The sequence below is a fragment of the Vulpes vulpes genome, chromosome 14 (genome assembly GCF_048418805.1).
Source record: "Vulpes vulpes isolate BD-2025 chromosome 14, VulVul3, whole genome shotgun sequence".
Taxonomy (NCBI): domain Eukaryota; kingdom Metazoa; phylum Chordata; class Mammalia; order Carnivora; family Canidae; genus Vulpes; species Vulpes vulpes.
The window spans coordinates 59,491,988-59,505,092 of NC_132793.1; the positions used below are offsets into that span (position 1 = coordinate 59,491,988).

A 13,105-nucleotide genomic window follows, 5' to 3' on the forward strand; every position below is an offset into this window, starting at 1 on the left:
GTGGTTTCAGTAACCTAAGTTACCAATTGGGAACTTAGACATGTCTTCTTTGGAAATATGTTTCTTGAGTTTCTCTGCCCATTTTTTAATTAAATCGTTTGGTTTTTTTGCTAGTGGGTTGTATTGAGTTCTTTATATATATTGGATATTAACCTCTTATCAGATACACGCTTTGCAAATATTTTCTCCCATTTTGTAGTTTTCCTTTTTATTTGTTAATGGTTTCCTTTGCTGGACAGAAACTTTTTGGCTTGATGTAGTCCCACTTGTTTCTGTTTATTTTTGTTGCCTTTGCTTTTTGGTGTCATTAACTGTGCAAAAGTAAGTGAAAACCTGAATTTCAAATGCTTCTCTCATCACATTTGCCTTTGGAAGAAAACTTCGCTTGTCAAGTATTTGGACAAGCTTGAATAAATCCGTTTTCCCAATACAGCACCATATATATTCGACCTCTGATAATGCAAAGCCAATCATTGCTCAAAATGGTTATCATAATTCATGATTGGTTATGCTGCCAGATATGTTCCACTAAGATTCTAAAAAGGAAGAGGGCTGGAAACAATTTCAGAATAGACTATATATTACGAACGTCATTAATAACGGTAAGAATGCAAAACAAATTGAGTTGTGAAGACATGGTTCTTTCCTTTTATGGTCAACATGTGAAACTTGGTGGTGCTGCCCCAGATTAACACGAAGCCCATTACTGCACACATTAAAAATAAGAAATTCCTTCCTGCCAGCACACAGGCACCTGCGAGGGCGCAGCAAAAGCTTTATGTCATTTATCAGCGGGAGACCCTCTCTTCACAGAACAGCTGCCTGACATGCAGCCCCAACTGTGCCTCCCTTGTGTTTTGAAAAAGATGATGTCTGCACTGAAAGGACAGGGACACAATAATGGGAGTCTTGGCTTGTAGTTGCTCTGGCCCAGTGACAGACCTTCACTAGTGAAAAACAGATATACACAATCTGCTCTGTATCTCAAACTCAGAAAACTGTGCTTGAGATGCCTAGATTGACGTTCTGCTTAGTTTTTATGTTTTTCAACGGAAAACATGACACTCAAGGCCATTCTGTTTTTATTGACCAAATTGAGATTTTCCATCCTGCTATCCTCTTTCTCCTCCCTTTTTCCTCCCATGGATAAACTTAAACAAATTTCTTGGTGATTTATATTGCTACATGGTCTCCAGTACTGTTTTACAGAGATATTTTTATATATGCAAAGTTGCTTTTTTCCCCACTGCCTTCAGATGATAAATTGACTCTCACAGAACTGAGAAGACTGAATTTAATATCCAGAAAGGTCTAGTCAAGTTGAGACAACTTCATGGATAGGAGTTTCAAAATCTATCTTTTAATCCATCCCATTGAGCTCATTTTTGAAGAAGCATTAAAGAAGTATAAAGCTTTACTTGTCATACTTATTCTGTTCATAATTCCTGATTTCTATTTTAAAAATATGGAGAGAGTGTCCTTTATTGAAACACATATGATGTAAGGTTTTGATTGTTTCTGTTTTGTTTTAGAACAGACTTGTAGCCTTTTTTTTTCTTAAACTTCTAATAACTGGCTGAATTCATAAACAGGCATATATACCAATCTCTAAAGCTTAAATGACATGTATGCTGACCCTGGGATTGTTAGATAAAATACAGAACATCCAGTTAAATTTGAATTTCAGATAAATAATAAGTAGTTTTCAGTTTAAGTATTCCAAAATATTGTATTTTTATCTGTGAAATTTGTTAACCCAACCCCGTGATGCTGTTTTTAACAAAAGATAGTCTGAGTGTCAATGGTTCAAATATTATTAATTACAACTTAAAAATGAGGCTTCATAGGTGTACACCATAAGACCTATATAGTTTGCTTTTGAGCTACACAAAAAGCTGCAGTTATTTATGTGTCTCGAGAGAAACTTTAAAACTTTGCTAAGGCCTTTCATTTTGTTTGCCTTGCACTTGACTGCTTCAAATCTACATTTTTTCCAGCGCCCCACACTAGTAGTTTATGGGGCCATCATAAAGAAAAATAGGTGAGTCTGCTTATAGGCAACCTGGTGCAAGATCCATCTCTTCCATATACGTGCATGCATATAGCTGCTTGGTTTATGAAATCAGCTCCTATATTAACACGCACCTTTTCTTTCATACATTAACAATGAAGATTAATAACAATTAAGGAACAATTGTTACTAAGGTTGTTAAGAAGATAATCTAGTATGCAGGTTCTGGAACCAGTGGATCTGGGTTTTAACCCCAGCTCTAACGTATTTTAACTGCATAGCTTTGGAGGAGTTGCTTAACCTCTCCATGCCTCTATCCCACCGGTTAAATGAAGGTAAAAATGGTACCCACCTCACAGGTAACTATCTCACAGGATTTAATAGGCTGTGGTATACACATGCTGTGTGCAACACACAACTGGTGCTAGGTTAAGTGTTTGTTATTGATATTTTTGTTTGCTTTTTACATGCAGTTAATGTGTCAAGGTTTTTAGTACATATTATCAAATTTAATCCTCAGTTAATTTTATTAATATATTTGACAGTGTTATGTAATTTGCCTAGTTAAGAGCAGTAAGACTCCAGCCCAGTGATTTTATTCAGCATGTTATCCTATAACACGTTGACCACACATTCTCTCTTTCTCTTTGTCCTTCTCTCTCAGGATGTGAGGGGCTTTTTGCAGGACATGTTCTACTAGTGACCTAACGAAATCTATATAATGAATTCCATTTAACAGGTAATTGTGTTCACTAATTCTGCTGCCTTTTTCCTCCTTTTATCAAAGCAAGATTTATGAAATCTCAAGATCCTGCAACTCATCTTTTTCTGGGCTGTTGGCTTTGTTTGTTATCTTTATCAGGTAATAGCATTTGCAATTGTGTTACTTGGCAAGTGCTGAGACTTCTCTTGATTATGAATGATCCCTAATGGTTTTTGACATTTGACTGGGGTCTCCTTTGGCTATATGCCAATTTATTTTTTCATCCATGGGTACATATTCACAAGCATGAATGCGAAAGGGCACACTCACACACGTATATGTTAAATGTATTGTTCAATTTAATAGGAAAACTACTTAAAAATTATCTGATGATACAGATTTCAAGAAAATAGCAAAGGAGAATTGTATGTTCACATGTTGGGTGGTGAAATGATGACAAATGCAGAGAAAACATTTGGGAGACTTTAGTGGACAGGGATAGCTAGAGGAGTCACCTATCAGTCAAACGAAAATAAAAGAAGTAATTGAAACTATGCAAACACACTGAAACACACTGAAACCTAAACCTAGTTTTAGAGGGATGTTTTGGTCAAAGAAACACACTGCAAAAACCAGCAGATTGGAAAATAAAATGATCTTTTAGAAAAAACCTGAGTTTATCAAAATACTGTGACATATGATTCACAGTGATATTTCTTGAAGAATCATTTCTTTTTATCTCCACTAGTATCTTCTAGATGTTTCTCTTGCTTCTCTCTCCTTCACAACAACAGGACCTCCTCTCCTCCTTGCTCTGGTTAAAAATTTCCCTTTCAACTTCTCCCTGGCTCTCCAAATCTTCTCCTCCCTCTTTTTTGCAGCCATTATTCTTTTTTTGTCCTTCTCCTCCACCTCTAGATTATGCATCACTCTCTGTAATCTCTGTCATATTCAGTCCCCAGTGTAAAGAAGGGGGTAAGAAACCGGCAAAATGAGGATCTTCTTGGAGAAGGGGAGGGAAGAAAGGCCAGGAATGTCCAAATACTAATTCTTTCTTTCTTTTCCTTTACCTTTTTTGTGCTTACACTTGAAACACTTCGAAGACACATATAAGGCAAAATTATTTCAAGCATCATTGCAGAAATGAAGTAAATGAAATTTATATATACCCACTCTACTAATCTACCCAAGTATAAACTCTTTATGACACTGATCCTTTTTCTTAGTCTCTCTTTCTCTGTCTCCCCTTACTTCTCATTTCTTTCTCCTCCTGATCTCACAGACACACAGACACAGACACATAGAGACTACACAGACACACACATAAACTCAGTTCTATTCTGGTTTATATTTGAAGCTAACCAATGTACCCAATTTATTTTGCAATGTTGATCACAGGCAAATAATCTAATCTTTCATTTATAGGAATGTTGTCGTCTGAAGAGTAGTGTCAAATTACCAAGTATAACTGAGATGTGACAAGAAGATCAAATATGGGATTTTATAATGATGCATTTTTATAGTGTAATATCGAGTGATGGTTTGAAAAAAAAAAAGATGTGCCACACAAACAAGAATTTGGTTTCTATATTCTTATGGTAAACAAAAGTTTGGCACTAGTAAAGGAAATTAAAGATTTAATGCTTGTAATGTAGGAAACAAGAAAAGCAAGTGGAGAAATTTTGATGGATAAAGAGGGTTATAAAATATTTATATTAACAATAATAGCTACCATTTATTGGGTACTGACTTTCTGCTGGAAACTGGTAAAAGTTTTAAATATATATTGTCTAATTTAACCTTTAGATCAATACCGACAGAGATATTGTTAGCCCATTTATAGAGGGAGGATCGGAGGTTTATATGGATTAACTGCTTATCATTTATCAAACAGTTTGTAAATTGTAGATCTGAGATTCAAATTCCTCTCTACCTAAGCAATTGCTGTGCTTTAAACCTATGGATGGGTGTGTGTGTGTGTGTGTGTGTGTGTGTAATATATGTATACACAAATATACATAGCAACTGTCCCCATAGTCTGTGATTTCAGATAGGGACAAGATGTTTAAGAGGTGAGGACAGCTTTCTGAGAGGGTATGGGATAGATGGTCCTGGCACAACTTGTCACGTGGGTGTGTTTGGAGGCTGGAGGATTACCAAGTAAAGGAAGGACAACCTTACAGTGGCTTCTGTCATGTGTAGCAGTTCCTCACTCTCTTTGGTATCCTTTGCCTGAGGCCTTCTCTCACAGTATCATCTGCTTATTTCCTGTGAGTGTATTATTTTCCTTTTCACTGATTCATACCTGAGTTCTTTTTTCCACTCTTGACATCTGCCTTCATTGTTGAGTGTCCTCAGTAACTACTCTGTCTTCCCATCAGTGGATCGTGGTAAAACAGAAGGATATGTGCAAGCAAAAGAACACTGTTTCACAGGTGGTCTCAGGAGGGTTTGTGCCGAATACCACAAAATTCCCAGGCACTGAGGACCTGTGCCTATGGTTTATGGGCAGCCTAAGAGACCCTCATTCCTGAAAAAATGGAATAGGGAACCAGGCTGGTCATGCTTTAACACAAACCTTGTCTAACACCATTTGGTACTATGAGTAGTGCCTGATTTTCATTAGTCTCGGACGCCTCTTATATGAACATCAAATAGCTAAATGTGTCCCTAAACTTCTGACATAAGGATGGGACTGTAATTCTATATTATACATTCTCTTCACTTGGAGGTATGTCCAGGGGCCAAAGCACTGCATGGAAAGTCGGGCACGTTGGTTTAGGTTTCCAGCTCAGCATTCAAATGACGGTGTTGTGGAATTGCTTAGGGTTTTGACTTCGCATTGACAATAGGAAAGCATCAGCATCACAGCATCCCACATTTGCTGAGTACCCAGAAGTCATACACAGGATGCAATGAGTTTCACAGCATTTAGACATGGTTGCCAGTCTTCCAAATGTATGGGTTAGTGGGGAGACAAGCAAACCACTAGAGAGTTGGAATACTGTAAATAGGTATGCTAGAGGTTGCCGTTAATTGTAATCCTGTGAAGAGTTTGAGGGCAGGGATGATATATGTTGTTGTCACAAACTTTATTCCATATAGTGGGGCCTATTTTACCTTGTAGTACAGGGCTTTCCTGGAGTCTGGAAAGTATATACTAATGATGACACACAATGTGTTTGTTGTTTTCGATAATGCTCCAAAATCTTGTGTTGACAACATAATGGAACAGCCAATATAACAAGTATCATTTTCTCATTTTCTCATTTTATGGCTAAAGAATAGAAACTACACATCATTTCTGCAACTCTGGTCTCTCTTTTTTATCACCAGTGGGTAGGCCTACTTAGCAGTGACAAAGTGAATTACACAGGAAGAGATGGGAGCTCTAGCATAAGGGCTCTCACACATGGCTGGGCATCATCACTAGGAGGTCCTCACACACACAGGTCTCTATGCTCCATCCCCAGAATTTCTGCTCTCGGGGGCCTGGAGTCCAAACCCACAGTCTGCAATTCTAACAACTTCCTAGGAGACGGTCTCCTTGCTTTTCTGGGGACTATTCTTGGAGAACCACTACCTTTAAACATAGTAAGGAAGAAAATGGAAAAAAAAAATGTTTTCATGTTAGAATGTTCTCCTGTCTACTTTCTGAAAAAAAAGTGAATAATGTGAAAGGACCAAATGTACCATTTATAAAAAGGATTATTCATTCTTTTAAAGCAATATTAACAGTGCAGAAGAGACTTAGAAGTTATGATGGGAAGTCATAGTCTAGAACTATTTCATTTGAAGATATTCTCTAGTGGTTGTGTTTACTTATTCAGAAGAAAATGTTTCACTCTTTTTTCCTTCCTTTCCACTCATTTTTACTATGTTGATGCATTTTAAGGAAAATGGTAGACATTATCACATTCTACCTCCTAAGTACTAAAGTACAGTGTATAAGCACAAAAGTATAAGAACATTTGCCTATATAACCAAAATTATTACACCTGAGAAATTTGACAGTAATTACTTAATATCATATAATATTTATTCAATATTCAAATTTTTAAATATTATCCCTAAAATATCCTTTTCAGCTGGTTTGTTCATCGTAGGATCTAATCTAGGATAACATATTTTATTGGGGGTTGTGTCATTTAAAATTTTTTTAGTTAAAAAAAATAGGAGCATCTGAGTGGCTCAGTTGGTTAAGTGTCCAACTCTTGATTTTGGCTCAGGTCATAATCTCAGGGTTGTGAGATTGAGCTCTGTGTCAGGCTCTATAATGGGCATGGAGGCCGCTTAAGATTCTCTCCATCCTCTCCATCTCCCCCTGCCCTTCCCCTGTCCTCTTTCTTCCTTTATCCCTCTCTAAAAAAATAAAATAAAATAAAAGTAATTAAAAATAAATAAATAAAATACAATTGTTTTAGTTTAGAAGAGTTCTTTGTTTCATGACACTGATTTGACAAAAAGAGACAATCATTTATCCTGAAGAACACCTCATTTTTCTGGATTTGTCTTGCATCTGTGTGGAAAGACTTAATTAAATCACAGTAAATATTTTGGTAGTCGATTTTAGATTGTCATGCACTACATCAGGGGACACACACTTGGGGTTTCCCACCATTTGCATTGCTTTGACTGCATATGTTAAGGACTTCCTAATCATCCACTATAGTATTGGATGCTCTCCTTGCTATCAGAAAGTAATCTATATGTCGTTACTTTAGTATTACACAGACATCTGATCCCTCTATACATTTTTCCTATGGTTTTAATGCCACATGGTAATTCCTGCCTAAATCAATAATTCCTTTAAAATTTACAAGGTGGTAATTTTATTAATTCTATCACTCCTTCTACATATATTAGCTGGCATTCTTTCAAAATTAGAGCTTTTGCTTACAACTGAGTCTGTTTGGTCACTTAACATGTATTCTCCACTGCAAAGCTTGATCTTTCCCATAATTCACCAATTATCAAAGTAAGTCACTGGTTTAATTGAATATCTCAAATGTTGACAAGTCAAATATTCCAGCTTTCTCTAGAAAGCATCATTAAAAACACGTTGATTTTCATAGGTGAACTGTGGCTCAGTTGTCTATCATTATTCTGAAAATGTATTCACATGACAGGAATAAGCTGTCAAGAAGCAGTGAGCTGAAGACCAAAAGGACAATTTATTATGACAGGAAACAGGTGACTACTCTGCCAAGAAAACTCAAGGCCTCAGATTTTATTTGCCATTTCTCGGTAAACCATTCAAGGAAGACACATCCAAAGTACATACTATTTGCTTTGAGATGCATTCATTTCTACATGTGTTAATAAAACTAATCCAAATTAGGGAAGAGTGGCTACTAATTCCTACTAGTAGAAATAGTCGAAAAAAAAAAAGTTGGGATAATAAGAAAGCTTTAAAGAAGATGTAATCTTTGCACTGTTTGAACTCAACTTGGGAATGGTGATGGTGGAAGAAATGCTGGGGTTTTGTTTTGTTTTGTTTTGTTTTTTTGTTTTTTTTGTTTTTTTGTTTTTGAAGAAATACTGTTCTTTATTGTATTTATAACCATGCTGAGTTTGCAAAAGGAAAGCAGACTAAAGTCATTAGATGAATGTAGCAAGGCACTCAAATGTAAACACAAGAGGAATGATTTATATAGAAGTCTTCAGCATTTTTTCTATCTCCTAGAGTTTATTTAAAAAAAAAAAAACAAAGAAAACAAAACAAAATCAAAACCCCCAAAACCCAGCGTTTGCAGAATAGGAAACCATCTCCTGTTGTATCATGTTAAGGTAAAAGGAAGTACCAAGTTATTTTGGTAAGGCTGCTGGTGATAGTCACAGGTTGTAACTGTGTAGGTCCAAGTAGCTGAACTTCTAGCAGATGTTTTAGAATCATCTCTCTTGGATGTTGTCACCCCTTCCTCTTGTACAAGTCTTGCATCCCTTTGATTTCTGTGCCCTGATTGTCTAAAGAAAGTTACCATGGGATTTGTTGATGTAAGCATAGAGTCCTCCCTCTCTCTTTCCCCCTTTGCTGGAGAGCCAGGTATTCCCTGAAAAGTCACACAAAACTCTGGCCTGGATGAGTTCAATAGCAAAGGCCCTTACTTGGATCATATGTATTCTTAGGCTTTTGGCCTGAACTCCTTTTGCTATAATGACCTTAAATTCAAGCCATGCTGATATCTTTCATTTGTTTGAATACTCTCACGTCTGTTCTCTAGTTCTGGAATGAGTTACCAGTTTTGCAGAAATATGGGCAAAAGTAATAACCTGAGAATTTTCCAGGTGAACTTTCTGAACACACAAGGTTTGTCAGTGTGGGGAGTAGGCAGAGAATGGTATTTTGCAGAAGAATAGTAATGATAACATTATTTCTTATTCCAGAATCATTTACTAAAGACCTGCTATGTAACTTGAAGGAATAGCTCTTAAACAGTCAAATATGTCATCTGTTCTCTACCAACTGTCTTATTCACAGGTCATGACTATTCAAAGCAATGAAATCTATTAAGATAAAAGAATGTTTTTGTTCTTGTAGGGAGGGTCTTCCAGTTAACTTTTATCACATTCAAAGAGTAAGATCTAAAATGCTTCCAAGTCTCAGCTTATTGCCAGTTATATAGGCCTTTTGGATGTTTGTATCATTCATTTTCTTATACTTGTTTATTTATTGCAAAGAGCTTATGTTATTGCATAATTTCATAATAAAAATCCAGTGATTCATGGGGCTCCTTGCTAACTCCACTTTCTTGTATATACTTTATTTTTCATGCAAGCCTCAAATTTGTCTTTGACAATATTACCTTTGGTTTAAAGACAAGAGACAAAGAAAATAGGAGACACCTTGCACCTTTGTGCAAAGGATTCTTTGAATATAATAAACATTGTAATTAAATTGGTAACTCTAAGAACCCTGCAGTTGTTTTAAGAACAATTCTTTCCAGGTCTATAAAAATAAGAAATATAAATGCCATGCCTTGTAAGATTTTTGAAATCAATTAGTTGTATCTTACAGCCAATGAACCTTTTCATTGGAAGTTTTGATGTGTGAGTTATGCTACTTCAAAAGGAAACTTCTGTAGTGTGGGGTGAAATATCATTTTAAGAATTTTAATTCTGTTTCAGTTAGAACCAGAGGCAATCATATTTAATATTCTCTGCAATGGCAAAGTCTTTGGATTTAGATAGCCATGACTGTTAAAAATAAGAAACTTTAAATGGAAGTTGGAATTGTATAGAGCTTCTTGTACAAAAGTTATGACCTTCCTAAATTCTTGTTCCTTCGTTTAAACCTTGGTTAAAAAAGCAATGTATGGTTGAACAAGAAGAGTCTGAACTGCATGGGCCCACACAGATTTGTTTCAATAAACAGTACAGAACTGTAAAGGTATTTTCTCTTCCTTGTGATTTTCTTAACATTTTCTTTTCTCTAGTTTATTGTGAGAATACAGTATATATAATATAGAATATACAAAATATATGTTAATCAACTGTTTACTGGTAGGGCTTCCAATCAGCAGTAGCTATTGGTAGTTCCGTTTTTGGGGAGTTATGAATTATACACAGATTTTTCAATGGTGTGGTGGGTTGATGCCCCTAACCCCCATATTGTTGAAGTGTCTACTGTATTATAAGTGAAAGCATCATTGTATCTGATTTTATTATATCTGTTCAGAAAATTTGAGATCACTTGCAAGGTACTAGATATGAGGAGGAATCATTAGTCAGGAAATTTTCCAGGCACTTCCAGAGATTACATAGGCTCTTTAAGTATCTCCTAGGAAGGCCTGCTCACCCTACTGCATAGATAATGAAATGTAGTGATGTGTGCCACAAAAGGCAATCTCACTGTCCTGGGTACCTTGCTTATGACTCTCCTAAATACTCACTCTGGCTCCTGGCTTTCACCCTTCCCTAGGTTCTGGGACACAATAGGATAGGATATTTATTCCTTCAGTCTTTAACCTTTAGTCTGATGCTAAGGGAAGATATTCAGGGTCCCTTATAAAAGATGGCGGTATACCCTATAGCTGCTGCAGTATATCTCAGATGTCCAGCTGGAGAAGACAGTATGGCCTGGACACATGAGCCCATCCTAAGGTGGAACAAACCTGAGAACCACAGAATTCCATGCTTTGGAAGATCTTTTAAGCTTATGAATTTAACCCTCTCTTCCCTCACATCAATTTTCCACATGTGGTTTGCAGTCAATTTTGACATCATGTAGCTCAACTACTTTTTTAAAGCCACTGTAAGGAAAAAAATCTCTGCATTTCCCTTTAGTGTTTCTCCATTGGTCCTACTTGGAAAGTCAGGTAATTCTTTCAGCTTTGATAGTCTGTATTCCCATAATGCTGTGGGCCTTAGCTCAGTGATGTCTGTCTTCAAAGAGATTGGTTCAGCGGGACCCCATGGTTGTGGGACCTAGTAATTTATTCAACAGACATTTATGGGATGTCTAGTATGTGCCAGCCACTTTTTTAGACACTAGACAGAACTAAATAGGAAAAAAAATCCCTGCTCTCATAGAACTCATTTTGTTCTAGGAGAAGAGAAGATAGATGAAAGGAAGAATTTAAAAAGTATGGTCTCTGAGGTGGTAATCTGTGCTGTCTTAAAAAAATATATATCAATAGGCAGGGTGCAATTGAAAATTGAGTAGTTAGGAAAGCCTTACTGAGATGGCAACTTTGATTCATGACCTGAAGGAGGTAAAGGTGAGGAAAGTTCATCAGATATTTCAGAGAAGAGCATTTTGGGTAGATGCGATAGCAAGTTCAAAGGCTCCAAGCCAGGGTTTACCACAGACTGGCAAGAATGTGGAACATAACAGCAATGGGACCGAGTAGAATCTTAGATAGGCACCTGTGACAATAACTTTGGCTTTTATCCATATTGAGCTAGGCTGTCATACCTTTGAACAGAGGAGTGATACCCTTAAAGTTTTCTTTTCTAGGATGACTCTATCTATTGTGTCAAATGTAGACCAGAAGGGGCCATGAGCAGAAGCTGGGAGAGCTGTTAGGAGGAAATTATCTAATCATATGGATGGGATGTGCTGGAGGTTTACAGCAGGCTGGTAATTGCAGGGATAGTGAGAATTACTCAAACTCTGAGTATTTTGAAAGTAAAGCAGATTTAGTCTGCTGAAGGCATAGATGGAGGGTGTCAGAGAAGAAAAGGACTCAAAGGTGGCTTCAAGTTTCTTGGCCTGAGCAAGTGGAAGGGTAAAATTGTGGCTTTTTGATGTGGAGAGAGTCCTGGACTAGAGTCCCTGTCTGTCAGTTTCTCAGTGTGACTTTGGGAACACACCTTAATCACTCTGTGCCCTCACCCTTTGTTTTCACTTATAAAATGGGATAATCTTATCTACTTTGAGGTAGATTACAAGAACTAGAGATAATGTATTAAAAGCCCTTGCACAGTGCCTGATACTGGTAGGTACTCAATAAAAACGGGACTCTTAGGGTTGCTATCCCTTAGGAACAAAAGAACAAATCTTTGTTCCCCGGCATGACAAGCTTTAAGATATTTGGAGATAACTCACGTGTTTCTTCTGAGTCTTCCCAGAATGAATTCCATAATCCTTTTTCATAGGGGTTGCCTGGTTTCTATCACTGTCCTCGGTACACGTAGGATTGAACCACTCTCCTGATTTGTGAAAAGAATGGGAAAGAGTTAGAAAAGAATTTTACAGAGTTTTTGATAGTGGGCTAAATTATTAGAAATCCACATGGTAGCAGACCACATTTCCCATCCTCCATCTTCCAATAATAATTGTCAATGGAGAGGCTTTATTATGTGGGTGCCCTTGACAAAAATATAAGTCAGAATAATGAGAGTAACTATTTACATATATTTTCTTTCAAAGAAATAGAATATGTAATTTTATCCCCACTATATTCATAACCCATACATTAGAGACATCTAATTATCAAAGCTGGAAGCTTCTAGAATTTGCTCTGCCCAATATAGTAGCCACCAGGTGTATGTGGCCTGGTGACTGGTCATAACTGAGATCATGTTGTAAGTATAAAATCTGTATGTGTAAAATACGTACACGCAGATATTGAAGACTTTGTATGAAAAAAGAATGTAAAATATCTTATTGATAGTTTTTGTATTGATTATACGTTGAAATGGTAATGTCCTTTTTATATGGGGTTAACTAATAAATATTGTTAAAATTAATTCCACCTGTTTCTTTTTCTGAATTTTTTTAATGTGGCTAGTGCCATCACGCATCACTTTTAGTCTAACTAAACTTTAACACTTCCGAGTTATAAAATCTATTCCAGCCAGTCACAGTTATAATTACTTATGGTTCTGAACATGCCAGTATGATCCTCCATGGCTGTCAGTTATGAGGAGACTGGTGGCTTTTCTAG

The 13,105-nt window shown here is 36.6% G+C and overlaps 1 long non-coding RNA gene across 1 annotated transcript in view; it reads right to left on the reverse strand.

Moving 5' to 3' along the window:
• The window catches only part of LOC140595296 (uncharacterized), a 141,417-nt gene extending 129,049 nt beyond the window's left edge, over positions 1–12,368 (reverse strand). Inside the window, exon 1 of the long non-coding RNA XR_011996793.1 lies at positions 12,265–12,368. This is a non-coding gene — a long non-coding RNA (uncharacterized lncRNA). The remainder of the gene's footprint in view (positions 1–12,264) is intronic.
• Positions 12,369–13,105: the final 737 nt, after the last annotated feature.